Below are 19,256 nucleotides of genomic sequence, written 5' to 3'. Positions count from 1 at the left end.
GGCTGTGCAGGCAGAGGAGGGGTTATATTCTTGATGACTTTGCAGGCAGAGGAAGGGTTATATTCTGGATTTCTGTGCAGGCAGAGAAGGGGTTACATTCTGGGTGGCTGTGCAGGCAGAGGAGGGGTTATATTCTGGGTAGAGGTGCAGGCAGAGGAGGGGTTATATTCTGGATAGCTGTGCAGGCAGAGGAGGGGTTATACTCTGGGTGGCTGTGCAGGCAGAGGAGGGGTTATATTCTGAGTGGCTATGCGGGTAGAGAGGGTGTTATATTCTACGTGGCTGTGCAGGCAGAGGGCGTTTTATAGTCTGGGTGGTTGTGAACACAGAGAAGGGATTATTTTCTGGGTGGCTGTTAACGCAGAGAAAGGATTATATTCTGGGTAGCTGTGTAGGCAGAGGAGGGGTTATATTCTGGGTGGCTGTGCAGGCAGAGGAGGGGTTATATTCTGGGTGGCTGTGCAGGCAGAGGAGGGGTTATATTCTGGGTGGAGGTGCAGGCAGAGGAGGGGTTATATTCTGGGTGGCTGTGCAGGCAGAAGAGGGGTTATATTCTGGGTGGAGGTGCAGGCAGAGGAGGGGTTATATTCTGGGTGGCTGTGCAGCAGAGGGGGGGTTATATTCTGGGTGGCTGTGCAGGCAGAAGAGGGGTTATATTCTGGGTGGCTGTGCAGACAGAGGAGGGGTTATATTCTGGGTGACTGTGCAGGCAGAGGAGGGGTTATATTCTGGATGGCTGTGCAAGCAGTTGAGAGGTTATATTCTGGGTGGCTGTGCAGGCAGAGGAGGGGTTATATTCTGGGTGGCTGTGCAATCAGAGGAGTGGTTACATTCTGGGTGGCTGTGCAGGCAGAGGAGGGGTTATATTCTGGGTGGCTGTGCAGGCAGAGGAGGGGTTACATTCTGGGTGGCTGTGCAGGCAGAGGAGGGGTTATATTCTGGGTGGCTGTGCAGACAGAGGAGAGGTTATATTCTTGATGACTGTGCAGGCAGAGGAAGGGTTATATTCTGGATTTCTGTGCAGGCAGAGAAGGGGTTATATTCTGGATGGCTGTGTGGGTTGAGGAGGGGTTATATTCTGGGTGACTGCAGGCAGAGGAGGGGTTATATTCTGGGTAGAGGTGTAGGCAGAGGAGGGGTTATATTCTAGATAGCTGTGCAGGCAGAGGAGGGGTTATATTCTGGGTGGCTGTGCAGGCAGAGAAGAGGTTATATTCTGGGTGACTGTGCAGGCAGAGGAGAGGTTATATTGTGGGTGGCTGTGCAGGGAGAGGAGGGGTTATATTCTGGGTGGCTGTGCAGGCAGAGGAGGGGTTATATTCTGGGTGGCTGTGCAGGCAGAGAAGAGGTTGTATTCTGGGTGGCTGTGCAGGTAGAGGAGAGTTTATATTGTGGGCGGCTGTGCAGGGAGAGGAGGGGTTATATTCCGGGTGGCTGTGCAGGCAAAGGAGGGGTTATATTCTGGGTGGCTGTGCAGGCAGATGTGGGGTTATATTCTGGGTGGCTGTGCAGGCAGAGGAGGGGTTATATTCTGGGTGGCTGTGCAGGCAGAGGAGGGGTTATATTCTGGGTGACTGTGCAGGCAGAGGAGGGGTTATATTCTGGGTGGCTGTGCAGGCAGAGGATGGGTTATATTCTGGGTGGCTGTGCAGGCAGAGGAGGGGTTATATTCTGGGTGACTGTGCAGGCAGAGGAGGGGTTATACTCTGGGTGGCTGTGCAGGCAGAGGATGGGTTATATTCTGGGTGGCTGTGCAGGCAGAGGAGGGGTTATACTCTGGTTGACTGTGCAGGCAGAGGAGGGGTTATATTCTGGGTGGCTGTGCAGGCAGAGGAGGGGTTATACTTTGGGTAGCTGTGCAGGCAGAGGAGGGGTTATACTCTGGGTGGCTGTGCTGGCAGAGGAGGGGTTATACTCTGGGTAGCTGTGCAGGTAGAGGAGGGGTTATACTCTGGGTAGCTGTGCAGGTAAAGGAGGGGTTATACTCTGGGTGGCTGTGCAGGCAGAGGAGGGGTTATACTCTGGGTGGCTGTGCAGGCAGAGGAGGGGTTATACTCTGGGTAGCTGTGCAGGTAGAGGAGGGGTTAAACTCTGGGTAGCTGTGCAGGCAGAGGAGGGGTTATACTCTGGTTGACTGTGCAGGTAGAGGAGGGGTTATATTCTGGGTGGCTGTGCAGGCAGAGGAGGGGTTATACTCTGGGTAGCTGTGCAGGTAGAGGAGGGGTTATACTCTGGGTAGCTGTGCAGGCAGAGGAGGGGTTATACTCTGGGTGGCTGTGCAGGCAGAGGAGGGGTTGTACTCTGGGTAGCTGTGCAGGTAGAGGAGGGGTTATACTCTGGGTAGCTGTGCAGGTAGAGGAGAGGTTATATTCTGGGTGGCTGTGCAGGTAGAGGAGGGGTTATACTCTGGGTAGCTGTGCAGGCAGAGGAGGGGTTATACTCTGGGTGGCTGTGCAGGCAGAGGAGGGGTTATACTCTGGGTAGCTGTGCAGGTAGAGGAGGGGTTATACTCTGGGTAGCTGTGCAGGCAGAGAAGGGGTGATACTCTGGGTAGCTGTGCAGGCAGAGGAGGGGTTATACTCTGGGTGGCTGTGCAGGCAGAGGAGGGGTTATACTCTGGGTAGCTGTGCAGGTAGAGGAGGGGTTATACTCTGGGTGGCTGTGCAGGCAGAGGAGGGGTTATTCTCTGGGTAGCTGTGCAGGTAGAGGAGGGGTTATACTCTGGGTAGCTGTGCAGGCAGAGGAGGGGTTATACTCTGGGTGGCTGTGCAGGTAGAGGAGGGGTTATACTCTGGGTAGCTGTGCAGGCAGAGAAGGGGTGATACTCTGGGTGGCTGTGCAGGCAGAGGATGGGTTATATTCTGGATGGCTGTGCAGGCAGAGGATGGGTTATATTCTGGGTGGCTGTGCAGGCAGAGGTGGGGTTATATTCTGGGTGGCTGTGCAGGCAGAGGAGGGGTTATATTCTGGGTGGCTGTGCAGGCAGAGGAGGGGTTATATTCTGGGTGACTGTGCAGGCAGAGGAGGGGTTATATTCTGGGTGGCTGTGCAGGCAGAGGATGGGTTATATTCTGGGTGGCTGTGCAGGCAGAGGAGGGGTTATATTCTGGGTGACTGTGCAGGCAGAGGAGGGGTTATACTCTGGGTGGCTGTGCAGGCAGAGGATGGGTTATATTCTGGGTGGCTGTGCAGGCAGAGGAGGGGTTATACTCTGGTTGACTGTGCAGGCAGAGGAGGGGTTATATTCTGGGTGGCTGTGCAGGCAGAGGAGGGGTTATACTTTGGGTAGCTGTGCAGGCAGAGGAGGGGTTATACTCTGGGTGGCTGTGCTGGCAGAGGAGGGGTTATACTCTGGGTAGCTGTGCAGGTAGAGGAGGGGTTATACTCTGGGTAGCTGTGCAGGTAAAGGAGGGGTTATACTCTGGGTGGCTGTGCAGGCAGAGGAGGGGTTATACTCTGGGTGGCTGTGCAGGCAGAGGAGGGGTTATACTCTGGGTAGCTGTGCAGGTAGAGGAGGGGTTATACTCTGGGTAGCTGTGCAGGCAGAGGAGGGGTTATACTCTGGTTGACTGTGCAGGTAGAGGAGGGGTTATATTCTGGGTGGCTGTGCAGGCAGAGGAGGGGTTATACTCTGGGTAGCTGTGCAGGTAGAGGAGGGGTTATACTCTGGGTAGCTGTGCAGGCAGAGGAGGGGTTATACTCTGGGTGGCTGTGCAGGCAGAGGAGGGGTTGTACTCTGGGTAGCTGTGCAGGTAGAGGAGGGGTTATACTCTGGGTAGCTGTGCAGGTAGAGGAGAGGTTATATTCTGGGTGGCTGTGCAGGTAGAGGAGGGGTTATACTCTGGGTAGCTGTGCAGGCAGAGGAGGGGTTATACTCTGGGTGGCTGTGCAGGCAGAGGAGGGGTTATACTCTGGGTAGCTGTGCAGGTAGAGGAGGGGTTATACTCTGGGTAGCTGTGCAGGCAGAGAAGGGGTGATACTCTGGGTAGCTGTGCAGGCAGAGGAGGGGTTATACTCTGGGTGGCTGTGCAGGCAGAGGAGGGGTTATACTCTGGGTAGCTGTGCAGGTAGAGGAGGGGTTATACTCTGGGTGGCTGTGCAGGCAGAGGAGGGGTTATACTCTGGGTAGCTGTGCAGGCAGAGGAGGGGTTATACTCTGGGTGGCTGTGCAGGCAGAGGAGGGGTTATACTCTGGGTAGCTGTGCAGGTAGAGGAGGGGTTATACTCTGGGTAGCTGTGCAGGCAGAGAAGGGGTGATACTCTGGGTAGCTGTGCAGGCAGAGGAGGGGTTATACTCTGGGTGGCTGTGCAGGCAGAGGAGGGGTTATACTCTGGGTAGCTGTGCAGGTAGAGGAGGGGTTATACTCTGGGTGGCTGTGCAGGCAGAGGAGGGGTTATACTCTGGGTAGCTGTGCAGGTAGAGGAGGGGTTATACTCTGGGTGGCTGTGCAGGCAGAGGAGGGGTTATACTCTGGGTGGCTGTGCAGGCAGAGGAGGGGTTATACTCTGGGTAGCTGTGCAGGTAGAGGAGGGGTTATACTCTGGGTAGCTGTGCAGGCAGAGAAGGGGTGATACTCTGGGTAGCTGTGCAGGCAGAGGAGGGGTTATACTCTGGGTGGCTGTGCAGGCAGAGGAGGGGTTATACTCTGGGTAGCTGTGCAGGCAGAGGAGGGGTTATACTCTGGGTAGCTGTGCAGGCAGAGGAGGGGTTATACTCTGGGTGGCTGTGCAGGCAGAGGAGGGGTTATACTCTGGGTAGCTGTGCAGGCAGAGGAGGGGTTATACTCTGGGTAGCTGTGCAGGCAGAGGAGGGGTTATACTCTGGGTGGCTGTGCAGGCAGAGGAGGGGTTATACTCTGGGTAGCTGTGCAGGTAGAGGAGGGGTTATACTCTGGGTAGCTGTGCAGGCAGAGGAGGGGTTATACTCTGGGTGACTGTGCAGGCAGAGGAGGGGTTATACTCTGGGTGGCTGTGCAGGCAGAGGAGGGGTTATACTCTGGGTAGCTGTGCAGGCAGAGAAGGGGTGATACTCTGGGTGGCTGTGCAGGCAGAGGATGGGTTATATTCTGGATGGCTGTGCAGGCAGAGGATGGGTTATATTCTGGATGGCTGTGAACGCAGAGAAAGGATTATATTCTGAGTAGCTGGGAAGACATAGAAGGGGTTAAACTGTAGGCAACTATTTTGACAGATAGGGAATATCATACACAATATCTCTCTAGGTGTCGTTTGCCTTGAAATTGACCCTATTGTATGGCAGACAAATGTGCGCAGCACGGATTATCATTCTCTCTCCCGCTCCAGTCGGAGATTCTCACAACGCGTCCATTACCGACGGCAATCCCAGTTTTGTCAACGTGAATTAGGGAGATAAAAAATGTTGTTCTTTCTCAGTTCATTAAGTTTGCTTTATGCTGGAACGGGCGATTCATATTTAAATTCCTAATCTAGTTCTTAAGACAAGCAGCTTCTTGCCATCATTCTCTCTCTGTGACTCCTCTCTCTGATCGGCTTCTTTGGGGGGGAGGAAAGAGGGGGAAGAATTTCCGAGGATTCCGTGGAAAACGATATAAGTTGATACGCGGCACGCACAGCTCCTCTAACACCTGATAATGGACTACGGCGCGGTAAATTGAACAGTTATCTTGTGTTCCCTGAGATATGAACACTTACCCTGTATTGCATTCGTAATCTCGTCAAGCGTGGCCCCTATTCATTACAAGGCCGGGCCGCTCGCGTCTCTTTTGTAGGAGACAAAAGAAAACGGCGTCTGATTATAGGGCGTCGCTGTCGCCTTTTTTGTGATCAATTCCTTTTGTTCCTTCCTTAGACATTACTTCTGGTTTTAATTAAAGATCAGAAGCAAGGTTATTTTTCAAATTATTCAGAAAGCACCGCAGTGCCACGCCGCTTTCTTTCGCAATTTCACGTATCAGCAGTTTGTATATGAACGGATTTCAACCTTTAAAGGTCAGAGTGAGAGGTACTTGTACACTTATTTTATTTTATTTTTTTTTAAGTCAAGTGCTTAAAGGGGAGTTCTGAGCTAGGCTGGTTTTAATGCCTCACTCCGTGAATGGATATTTTCCTAGATCATGGCTGTGCCGTTAGTATCAGGACGGATGGGACGGATTTTACGCCTCTGTCCCTGAAGAATTGCGAGCGGTGCATAATGGCGCACATTAGCTAAATGGAAACCAGCCCCTTCCCCAATTGTAGCTTGCAGTGTAGATCTCCATGGCCACAGCAGCGTCATATACCCCCATATAAAGCCCATCACCGATGAGAGATCAACATCGCCAGTCAGAAGGGAATCTTTTGCATGCAACCAATCAGGCGGGGGTGCTGGCACCAGACCAACCAATCACAGCCCACCCTCTGCTCCATTTTCTAACTGGTGCCTACCATCTTGTGGGTGGGACCACGGCACCATCATTGGGCCAATCACAGCACTCGATCAGCAGCAGTGACCTATCAGATACTGATGCAGTGAATGGCCAACTGGCGGTGTCATGGTCCCGCCCGTGAGATTATCAGCACCAGTCCGTAAAATGAGCAGCGGGTGGCTGTGATTGGCCGGTGTGATGTCAACACCCCCACCTGATTGGTTGCGGTAGGTTCCACTGGTCTAATGAAGATGGGGATGCATGGATAAGAAGGTTAAAGTGTTTGCCAGGAAGGCGGGTGGGAGAGGCAGGTGCCAGGTGGCCCAAACTGTTTGTCCAAATGCTGCCCCTTGATTTTGCCACCTGAACCACATGACTCTGGTGGCTTCATGGTCGGTTCGCCCCCGATGCGACTCACGGTCAGTATGTGTCAATGGATGCGGCTGGAGCCATAGAAGCTGGAAGCTGTGATCAGGTAATGGGCTGGTTTCCACTTAGCCGGTATGCGTCATTACATACTGCTCACAACTTGGCAGGGAGGGAGGCAGAAGGGAGGAGAGGAATGGGGGAATGCGGCCCACAACTGAAAATGTTTGTGGGGTGCTTTCCAGACAGGGGCTATCAGATAATACCATAAACGCTTGCCTTTTCATTGATAGGCACCGCACCAGAATGAAGCACCCTTCTTATTACCAAGCACCACACCAGCAGAGGGCACAGTGTTTTGTGGGGGAGAAGGTATTGCTGCCCCCCTTCCAACACTCCCTTCACTGCCAAAAAAGTGCTGTAAACTAGATGTGAGTTAATTACCAGCAACGATAGCTGGGGGATGGGACCAGAATAGCTCAACAGGGGCTCCCCGCACCTTTTTTTTCCTTTTCTTTACACTGTGTAAACAAAACAAAAAAAAAAAAAATAAAACAAGTAAAGAAATGTTGAATAGATTATGTTTGAAAAAAAAAAAAAAAACTCTGGCTGGCTGGTCATTATCAGACACACACACACACACGCACGCACGCACATGCACGCACGCACACACATGCACGCACACGCATGCACGCACACACACACACACACACACACGCACACACACACACACTATGGGCTTGACGCCCCTTAGCATGCCTAAAAGAGCTTTTCCCGCGCTAATTCACGGGCGAAACGCATCGCACGCAAAGGTTTGCGTGGAAAACTTTACGCGCGCAAGACTTACGTACGCAAAGTTTTTCGCAAGCATAAAGTTTTGTGCACAAAACTTTGCGCGCGGTTTGTTGAAGCTTTGTGCGTGCTAACTACTTAACACCCTAGTTAGCATGCCCAAAGCCTTTAGGCATGCTAATTAGGTTAGCACTCCAGTGAAAAGCACGTGCAAACTGGGTTTGCGAGTGCAAACTTTTGGGCGCACCTCTTCGCGTGCAAAATCAGCCGCTTCACTTACTAAGTAGCATGATAAGCATACTTTGCACGCGAAGCAGCTGATTTTTCACGCAATGCAGTGCGCGCAAACTTTTACGCGCTCTAAAATAGCACGCGAACAGTAACAGCTTTGCCGTGCAAACTACTTAGCACAGTGAAAAGCATGTGCAAACTGGGTTTGCGAGTGCAAACTTTTGGGCGCACCTCTTCGCGTGCAAAATCAGCCGCAATGCAGTGCGCGCAAACTTTTACGCGCTCTAAAATAGCACGCGAACAGTAACAGCTTTGCCGTGCAAACTACTTAGCACCCTAGTTTGCACGTGCAAAGCTTTTAGGCATGCAAACTGTGATAGAACGTTTTAGTGAATCAAGCCCAATAAGTAATATAATTTACATAATGGTTATTTATAAAACCCTTATAAAAATGGTACATTTAAAAAGTTCCAATTCTAAAACATTGCTGTGTGCAAATACATGCAATTTTAAATATTAAAGTGCCGTATGCAACAAATAGCAGCACAAATGTATCATGAAAACAATGATTGCAGCTAGTGCTGCTATGTGCCTTTAAAGTGAACCTAAAGTCAAGTAAAAAAAATGAGATTACCGGTAACTCACCTGGGGCTTCCCTCAGCCCCCTGCCCCCAGGAGGCCGCAATAGCAGCATAGGGGGCGATATACAGGCTGGGAACACGAACAATCACTCGCGTTCCCATGCCTGTCGGCTGGTGACGGCCAAACCGGAAGTGTTCGCCGGCGGGTCCTGGGACATCGGAGCGGAGCTGCGAGGGCACCGATCGCCTGCAGGGGGCTGAGGGAAGCCCCAGGTGAGTTAATCTCATTTTTTTTACTTAACTTTAGGTTCACTTTAAGGGCTTGTTCAGACCTAGGGCGTTTTCGCTATAGTTCAAGCGCTAGCGATTTTGAAAATCGCCTTAAAAGCGCTTGTGCAATGAATCCTTATGGGACTGTTCATATCTGTGCGTTTCGTCAACTTTCCACTGACTAAAGCGCTGCCTGCACCATTTTTGTGGCGATTTTGCTACAATGCAGGTATATATGAAAAACGCAAAAGGCTCACAAAATAACATTTGCGGAGATTGCGTTCGCGCTTTTAAGAATAAATACATTGTATTTACTCTTTTCTGGGTCAACGAGTTCACTTCCTGACTTGCGTCAGGAAGTGAAAAAAGAAATTGCTCTGCAAAAGCACTTTGAAAATCAGAGAGCTCAGGTAAGCGCCGGGAGGGGGAAAAATCACTCTCAAAATCACAAAACGCAGCCGTCAGCGATTTTAATTTTGGATGTGAAAAAAGCCTAAAAGCAGAGCCAGCATGTGAGCAAAGGAAGACTCAACCCAAAAGCTACCATATGCAGGTCATTCCCACATCAAAATACCCCATGCCAGTCCCAACAGCATAACATCCTTATTCCACTCAAAGCGGTATCGTCACCATAAAAATCAAATCTCAACAGTCAGCAACTGGTCTGAGTGTACTAAGTGATAAAGATGCTAAGCCTGCATTCAAAACTTTCAAAAAAGTTTCTGCTGTTATGATTTGGAGTTATCACATACTTAACCACTTCACCACTGAGGGGTTTTACCCCCTGAGCACCAGAGCAATTTTCACCTTTCAGCGCTCCTTCCATTCATTCGTCTATAACTTTATTATTACTTATCGCAATGAAATGAACTATATCTTGTTTTTTTCGCCACCAATTAGGCTTTCTTTAGGTGGGACATTATGCCAAGAATTATTTTTTTCTAAATGTGTTTTAATGGGAAAATAGGAAAAATGTGGGAAAAAAATAATTATTTTTCAGTTTTCGGCCATTATAGTTTTTAAATAATGCATGCTACTGTAATTAAAACCCATGAAACGTATTTGCCCTTTTGTCCCGGTTATAAAACCATTTAAATTATGTCCCTATCACAATGTTTGGCGCCAATATTTTATTTGGAAATAAAGGTGCATTTTTTTCAGTTTTGCGTCCATCCCTAATTACAAGCCCATAGTTTATAAAGTAACAGTGTTATACCCTCTTGACATAAATATTTAAAAAGTTCAGTCCCTAAGGTAACTATTTATGTATTTTTTTTAATTGTAAATTTTTTATTTTTTTTTTAATTACAAAAAAAAAAAAAATGGGGAGTGTGGGAGGTAATGAGTTAATTTTATGTGTAAAAGTCATTTATTTGTATGTGAAAAATGTGTAGGGTGTAGTTTACTATTTGGCCACAAGATGGCCACAGTAACTTTTTGTTTTAATGCGACCTCCAAGCTTCCTTCCGGAAGCTTGGAGGAAGTATAATGAGCATGGACACGTGAGTTTTTTCTCACAATGATCGCGCTGCCCATAGGAGAGCAGCTGATCATTGCGGGGCTTAGATCAACGAACGGGAATGGATTTTCCCGTTCATTGATCTCTGGGCGAGCGGGCGGCGGCGGTTTTACTAGCGGCGGGCGGCGTGTTTACGAGCGGGAGCGCGGGCAGCGTCGGGAACGCGGAAAGTACGTGTTTCTCCGTCCCTGGTTTTTAAAGGATGGAAAAAGGGGCGGAGAAATACATACGCGCGGGGGTAAAGTGGTTAAGGAGCACTGGCCCTTTAGTAGTCGTGCCAACAGGGATGGATCTAGGGGGGGGGGGGGTGGCAGACAGGTCTCTAGCCCCAGGCGCAGTTTGTTGGATTCTTCAACAGGCGGTAAAATTTGGATGGGGAATGGCAGTTTAGGCGCCAAAACCTCATCTTTAGGCGCCAAAACCTGACCTTTAGGTGCCAAAACTGGATGGGGAATGGCAGTTTAGGCGCCAAAACCTGACCTTTAGGCGCCAAAACCTGACCTTGCCCCAGGCGTCTAGATCCGTCCCTGCGTGCCAAAGAATTGCATGCTGGGGGTTCTTTTTATCTGTAATCTATTCCTCCTCTTCCCTTTATTTCCCTGCCAGCTGCTTATCTAAAACCTAATCCCCTACTCACTTGTGTTTACAAGCAAGGCTGAGGCGACTCAGCGATTGGAGGAGACAAGAAAAAAAGTAAAGGGCAGAAATGACATCACGAGTTAGCCTAAACTGTGGGCAAAAGACATGGCCCCCACCAGGAACAGAATTCTCGTCATTTACTATATAACATTCACTGAAATCAAAACGTGGACAGTATAATACATGTGATATGTAAGTAGATAAAGTATTTATCTACTTATATATGTGTTTTTCTCCCTGGCATAGTATGGCTGATCCTACTGCTTTAATAAATCCCCTGTAAAAATGATGCATTTAAAAAGTCTGTAATATAAAATATAACCATGTGCAAATATATGCAATTTTAAACATTAAAGCAGATCCGAGATGAAAAACTAACTATAACAAGTAACTTGTCTATATATCTTATCTAAAGTATAGATAGTTTACACAGCATACAGCTTCAACAGTTTATGATTATTTATTGCTGTGATACAATGAGGACAGCCATGTTCTGTTTGTCACATTGTCACAGGCTGAGGGCTGGAGATGCTATCAGCTTGCCTGTGTGTAAATTTAGTCCCCTCTTATCCTCCCTCCTCCCCTCTGCCTCTGAAATCAATGGCTAGTAACCTCCTCCTTCTCCTGCCCAGACTGCGCTCCCATAAGCCCTTGCTACAGTCAGTTCCAAGGCACAAAAGGAGCTGTGGGCGAGGCTTGTTTAGTTTATAGGGAATTAGTACTAAAACAAAACAAAAAAAGTATTTGGCTTGAGGAATGCCCTATAAACTATAGGAAAGGAACACAATTATGCAATGAGTAAAACTTTATGTCGGATCCACTTTAAAGTGCTATATGCAAAAGATAGCAGCATGATGCAATTTTAAACATTACTGTCATTGCATTGCCTATTTAAGCTGAAAAACTGTCATAAATCATTCTGTAATTCTTTCTGAATCAGATAATTGATGTATGATTTTACAAATGTACGTCAATTGGATGTTAAAGCAAGACTTTGCTTAGCTGGCTGCTAACTGAAATGGAATGATCAGTTTTAATCCGTTATAGTGATATTACATACATTATTGTGCAGCTCTGTTACATTAGCATAGCATTGTTTTCAAATAAAAATTTCACTTAAAGCTACTACGCATTGCCTGTGACGCAGAAATTGATTGCGTCAGCTGACTGATGACCCGCTATGACCGGTTAAAGCTTGTCACTGACCTTTTCTCAAGACCCCTTGTTCTGAGCATAGCCGGCCTATGACCTGAGCGATCAGAGCGGTCGCTCAGGGCACTGGCTTCCAAGGGGGCACCTATAGCTGCCTATCTTTACTGAGGGCACCAACACCTGGCTACCCACACTGGAGGAACATACACCTGGCTACCTATGGGTGGGGGGACCTTCCACTGACTTCCTATACCGGGGACACCTATGCTTGGCTACCTATATTGAGGGCACCTACACATGATATCCTATACTGGGGGCACCTATACCTGGCCACCTACCTATACTGAGCCTGAGGGCCTTTTTTTTTTGGGGGGGGGGGGAGGAGGGGGGCGCATTGTGGCTATAACGTGTGGTTTAAATTGTTGATGCTGTGCTATCATTCTAAATGGAGGGGGGCTAACTTTCCCACTGATTGTTTTTATTAATATTCCTGAAAGGTTCTAGCCTTCATTTTTAAGTATATTCAGGATAATGCACTCTTTCTATCCGTTCGTGGTTATTAATAGTAATTTTTCTATTATACATACTGGTATGTGACCTGTCATGGAGATCTGAACATTTGGGGTGATGTGTCACAATGTCAAAAAGGTTGGGAACTGCTGTCCTAGGAGGTAACTCAGTAGAAAAGGGGAATAGAGATGGCCCGAAAAAAAAAACCTCCGCGAAAGGTTCGGTTCGCGCAAACTTTCGCGAACCGCAATAGACTTCAATGGGGAGGCGAACTTTGAAAACTAAAAACACTCATACTGGCCACAAAAGTGATGGAAAAGATGTTTCAAGGCCAAGGGGTCTAACATCTGAGTTTTTGCATAGATGAGTGGGATAAACGCCAAAAGTCCCGGGGAAAAATCTGGATTTGACGCAAAGAAGCGTTTTAAGGGCAGAAATAACATTCAGTGCTAAATTGCAGGCCTACACTACTGCAAGTGTATACATCAATCAGGGAGTGTAATTCTCCCTCCTCCCTCTCTCCCCTCCTCTTCCGGAGGAGGATCTTGTTTTCCAGGAATTTGTAGGATGTCAAAAGCATGCTTACATACATAACAATACACCTGGAGGTAGCGCCACTCAAAAACCGATCCACCAATCCACAAAATTCTCTATGGTAGACCCAGATGCGGCCTACATTACGGGGGAGAGCCCGTTGCAAGAAAAACTCTGTGCGGTTTTAACATTGGGAAAAATGTGAGTGCAATATGGTTTTATATTGAATAAATGCTATGCAGTTTTACACTATGAGAGGCCTGTTTTATTGAGGTGGATTGAGGAGAAGTGCAATATATAAGGAAGACCCCATTGGTGGAAGGTGATCCAGGTGGTGCCTACTGCCTAGGAGTTGCCAGAGAGGTGGGGGACGACCAATTAACGGTCCCACACTCTGCATCTGACCCACCAGAGGGTCTTAGTAGACGGTGAGTCTGGCACAAAGGGTGAGGTGAAGGTGTCTGTTTTATGAAGAGCAACTCACTGTGAAATGTTGTGAAGAACCATCAAGCTGACAGATATTATTAGTTACACTGGAATTGTATGAACTGAGATTGACGCTGTGAAAAGATAGTGTTGATACCAGAGTCACGTGAACTGTATCTGGGTCTACCATAGAGAATTTTGTGGATTGGTGGATCGGTTTTTGAGTGGCGCTACCTCCAGGTATATTGTATTTTGCTGATAGAGTGGAGGAGGCGAACCAAAACTGTACCCGTAGTATATATATATATATATATTTAAAAGGAGGGGGACTGCCTCATAAGTACACGATTGTCAGCGCGACTGTGTTTTTGTTTATATGCTTACATACATTGGCCAGGAATCAAACCCAAGTCAACTGCTTGGAGGGCAGCTATGCTCACCACTATACTACCAACGCTACAGGCTGAAGGCAGCCTAGCTGGCCTGGGAAGGATGAAAAGCTAGGTGGTCATGCAACCATTCCTGCTAACCTAAAGCTTACTTGTGTCTTACAACACATTGGCTTAAGACTTTACCAAATCCAATGCTCCAATATGGGGAAGCTTCTCTGTTTTTTTTTTAAGTGTGGTGTCACAGTTCACTCATCTCTTCAACTACAAGAAAGGCCCAGGAGTAGTCTTAGCTACCGTAATATCTATGTTACGGCAGGGCCCTTATTACACTTTATCTTTCAGGGCTATGGAAACCGTTTTGCCCAAGCGATAAAGCAAGGTGCAAAAATGAAATCATACCTAGCAGAGGATGGTTTTGATCCATCAACCTTCGGGTTATGGGCCCAGCACACTTCCGCTGCACCACTCTGCAGTCTGCTTACATTTGTATACAATCTTCAAATTTAAGAAGGGTACATTAGTTGAAATCGTTACACTACAATCTATGTTACAGCAAGGTCCTAATGACACTTTCTCTTAAAGGGGAACTGAAGTAAGAGGTATACGGAGGCTGCCATATTTATTTCCTTTTAATCAATACCAGTTGCCTGGCAGCCCTGCTGATCCTCTGCCTCTAATACTGTTAGCCATAGCCCCTGAACAAGCATGCAGCAGATCAGGTGTTTCAGACTTTAAAGTCAGATCTGACAAGACTAGCTGCATGCTTGTTTCTGGTGTTATTCAGATACTACTGCAAAGAAATAGACCAGCAGGGCTGCCAGGCAACTGGTATTGATTAAAAGGAAATAAATATGGCAGCCTTCGGATACCTCTTACTTCAGTTCCCCTTTAAGGGGCTATGGCCGCATTAATTGTAAGGATTTCGCTTCCCCTCCCCCTCTCTCCGTCTCCGAGAGGTGTGTGTTGATAGCGTTTCAAAAAAACCATCACTTTTGTTTTTCAGGGGAAAAAAAAGACTCCTTGTCATTGCTGCAGATTTGCACTAGGAGAGATGAAAAGGTGACACGTGTCAGCGGCAATTACGCTCTAGGTGATTTGTGATCAGTTTGAGTGTTATAAATGGCAATTAGCTGCCAGCAGGGCAAGGGGGGCTGACCTTGAGCGCATGGCGTGCTATCGGCACACAGGCTGTTATTAAGAGCGACCATGGAGGTTTCTCCCATTCCTCTTCCTCTCCTGAGTGCTGATAACGCTAATGATCTGCTCAAGTGGCTCACAGATAAACCATTTCTGCTTTTACCCAGTCCCGTCACGTAAATGGAGAGGGAAACTCATGGAGTTAGAAGGGCGAGTCTGGAAGGTTTTTGTCTGTTCGTTTACAGTACTTTGATAATGGATGCCAGGGCCGGTTCTCCGGTTGCCAGGGCCGGTTGAGGCAAGGTAAAACATTTGCATCAGGCGCAGAGATTACAAGTGCAGCATGTTTGCACTATGTTTACATAAAAAGGCAGTCAGAGTAGGAGGAGAAGCAAGAGGAGAGCAAGGTGAAGAGGTCATCTTTGGGGAAAAGCAGCTTGCTGTGTGAGGAGACTGACAGTGAGTGAGGATGAGGAGGGGGAGGCAGGAGAGCAGCAGTGTTTCATTTGACTTGTACAGCAGAAGGGAGGAGGTGGCACTGCTGTCCTGACTGAGGAGGAATGGAGTGGCTGAGGGTGAGCAGTTTGTTTGTCACAAACTCACAGCTAGCGAGTGTGCTATTGTATTGAGCTGCAGTCATGTGAGAACATTAAATGAAGCAGAGTAAATTGTAGGGTGCTGTGCGATCATTCCAAATGGGGTGGGGGGGGGGGGGGAGCGCATCTGCACACATTTGCCTCAGGCAGCAAAAAGTCTAGAACCGGTCCTGATGGTTGTGCTGTTAAAGAATAGAGAGAGTAGGTGATAAGGAGCTTGTGCAACTTTCTTATTACCCTACCATCACTCCAGAGTTACTGATTGAATTTTCCGTCTTCGCCTGTGCAGTGGAGAAGAGCCATAACCACTTATTGGAGCGGCTACAGCATATCTAGGCCCCTCGAGACTTCATCTTAGCTCCAGGGTCGTAGATATGCGTATCTCGCCCTGATCAACCACCAAGTGTGCTCCCACGTGCCTTGTCATCGCCGCCCATTAGTACACTGATTGGACAATGGGAACATGTGTTCCCAATCACCAATCAAAGTGCCTGTAACGATTATCCTCGGCATCAGCAAGGTTGCCGTTAGCGAATCGATTTTTAAACTAAAAGTAAAAACATACACACAACACCTCCTGTACTGTTCACAAGGAACAGGAATAAAGAAATAAAAAGACACCTACATACATTACATTAAATACAAATAAATAAATCTCCCATTAAATAATGCTGTACCGCCCCTCCCCTCCCATAGTTAGCAAAATAAAACACTTGTTAAAAAAGTGACATTTAAAAAAAATACATAGGCCTCAATTTACTAAGGTTATCTCCTGTCTTTAATGACATTTCTAGAGTTATCACCATGGTGATAAGGCATGTAGTATTCAGGAAACATTTTACCTCAGGCAAACCTAAAGTTAACTCTTCTGTCTTTAAGTTAAGGTGAGATTCTCTAAAGTTAACTCTTCAATCCTTAAAATAACTCCAGAATTCTAAAGTTAAAGACAGGCTGTTAATTAACTGCATGTGACATAACTACAGAGGAGGTAACTTAAGGCCTGAAGTGATAAGATAACTCTCTCACTGTGAAAACGTATCCCTACATAATAAGGCAAGATTGATGTGTGGAGGTAAGTTTTCTCTTGCCTTATTATCTCCAGCATGCTCTTAGTGAATTGAGGCCATTAATAATTACCTTGGGGAATCAACCCAAGTGTCATGGGATATATATATTGCTGTATATTGGTGTTTTTGTGTGCAAATAATTGCTTGTAATTAGTGATATAGTATAAACAAACACAAAACTGGTTTATTATTTGGTTATTTTCTAATAAAATATTGTCGCCATTCATGTACACTAGGGACATAATTTAAATGTTGTAATAACCAGGACAGATAGGCAAATAAAATGTGTGGGTTTTATCCACAGTAGCATGATTTATTTAAAAATTACAAAGGCTTAAAATTGAAAGGATAATGCATTTTTTTCCATTTTTTTTCTTTTATTCTTGTTAAAATGCATATAGAATAAAATAATTCTTAGCAAAAATTACCACCCAAAGAAAGCCTAATGTGTGGTGAAAAAAAACAAGATATAGATCATTTCGATGGGATAAGTAGTTATTGGTGAATGAATGGGAGGAGTGCTGAAATATAAAAATTGCTCTGGTCCATAAGGGGGATACCACCTGAAGTTTAAAGGACAACTGAAGTAAGAGGTTTGCCGTAGTGGCCTGGTCATCCTCTGCTTCTAATATCTTTAGCCATAGCCCCTAAACAAGCATTCCACAGATTAGGTGTTTTGACATTATTGTCAGATCTTAGAAGATCAGCTGCATGCTTATTTCTGGTGTTATTCAGACACTACTGCAGCGAAATAGATCAGCAGGGCTGCCAGACAAGTGGTATGGTTTAAAAGGAAATAAATATGGCAGCCTCCATATTCTTCTCACAGTTGTCATTACTCAGCTATTAGATAGATCCCTCTCTGATAGAATCTGATCAGCGTGGGATCTACTGCATGGCGGGCATGCAGTAGATCCCACTCTGATCAGATTCTATCAGAGAGGGATCTATCTAATAGCCGAGTGACCAGTGATTTTAAATAGACTTCAGCATCGTCCTAGCACCAGAGCTGCCTGTGGGATGCCCCCGAGTGCTACCCCCCCCCCCCATACTCCTGCTCAGTGTTAAAGGATTGCCACTCCACCAGCGTCCAGCGGGACTCCTGGCCTTTCCTGGTGTTTGGTCTCACCGCGAGTGCCTGTGAGCTTCTACCATTGCACACAGGCATAGAGGGTACACTTGGCTGACACATTATCGAATGCCATTACCGTCACAAATCTGATTGAGTCCTTGAGAACAAGATTTTCTGCCACTGCTGATCGATCCATTCAACAAAACAATCAAAAGATCATTTGAGTCACCATGTTGCCACACAGATTCTCTTTCGTTTTGATAAAATTATTGAAATGGAAGGTCGATCTGCCTGCAATATCCAGTACTGTATGGGCACCCTTACTCAGATGAATAAAGTCTTTCTCCTGAGTGCTGGTTCTACCTGCCGGGCAATTTTGGAGCATGGTATTGATTTTCAGCATCACAGCATTGCTCCTGACCTCCGTGCACCTATGCCATGCTCCCCTGGCATCGCCATAAGAATAAATTGATTATTAGGTACAATTTTTCATGACCTATTGTTATAGGAGTGAATCACTGGTGTAACAATAGGGGGTGCATGCCTTGCAGCCACGGGGGGCGGGGCTGCTCTGGGGACCATTCAGGGCCGTTTTATGGGGCAAGAGGGGTCACAGCATGAGAGAGGGGGACACTCCCCCCCTCACCTTGAGCTCTCCCCTCATTGCTCCGCCTCCAGCATCAATTAGTGGCAGCAGGCAGCGGGCAGGAAGGAACACATACCTTCATGCATTCCACGCGCCGGAGTTTCCGATTTCTAAGAGATGCTACTTCCTGTTTAAACAGGAAGTAGCGTCAGGCACTTAGAGATCGGACTTCCGCGGTGGATGAAGGCATGTGTTTCTGTCCGCCGCCTGCTGCCACTGATTGATGCTGCCACTGAGTGCCCCCCTCCCCGCCGATGTGTGGCCATGCTCTTCCCTCATGCTGTGACCCCTCCTGCCCCCCAAAACGGCCCTAAACGGGCCCCAGGGGGGGGGGGGGATCCACATTTTTGCAGGGGGCCCGGTGATTTCTAGTTACGCCCCTTGAGTGAATGCTTCTTGAAGAGCAGCCTCTTTGGTAGAATTGGCATAATTTGGAACCCCCATCAAATACTTTTCGCTGTTCCTCATTTCTTCTAGTGAGGACCACCATTATTCATGTCAATCACATGGAGGTCTACTGTGGTCCCTCCAACAGGAAATGAGAGAAAACATGATCCATATTCCCATATATATCCAAGTTAGTTAAAGAGGAACTTCAGCCTAAACAAACATACTGTTATTAAGTTACATTAGTTATGTTAATTAAAATAGATAGGTAATATAATCTCTTATCCACCCTGTTTTAAAAGAACAGGCAAATGTTTGATTTCATAAGGGCAGCCATCTTTTTGGTTGAAAGGAGGTGACAGGGAGCATGAGACACAGTTCCAACTGTCCTGTGTGCTGATCACCCCTCCCAGTTGCTAGGCAACGTGCACAACAACATAGGAAATCCCATCATGCTTTGCACAGCATCAGGGGGGAAAAGCCAGGGCAGTTTTCTTTCATGGGTGGAGCTTAGCTAAAAATGCAGCTAAAATTATTAGTTCTGATGCTGTGA

The sequence above is a fragment of the Hyperolius riggenbachi genome, chromosome 11 (genome assembly GCF_040937935.1).
Source record: "Hyperolius riggenbachi isolate aHypRig1 chromosome 11, aHypRig1.pri, whole genome shotgun sequence".
Classification (NCBI taxonomy): Eukaryota; Metazoa; Chordata; class Amphibia; order Anura; family Hyperoliidae; genus Hyperolius; species Hyperolius riggenbachi.
This window is presented reverse-complemented; position numbering follows the sequence as displayed.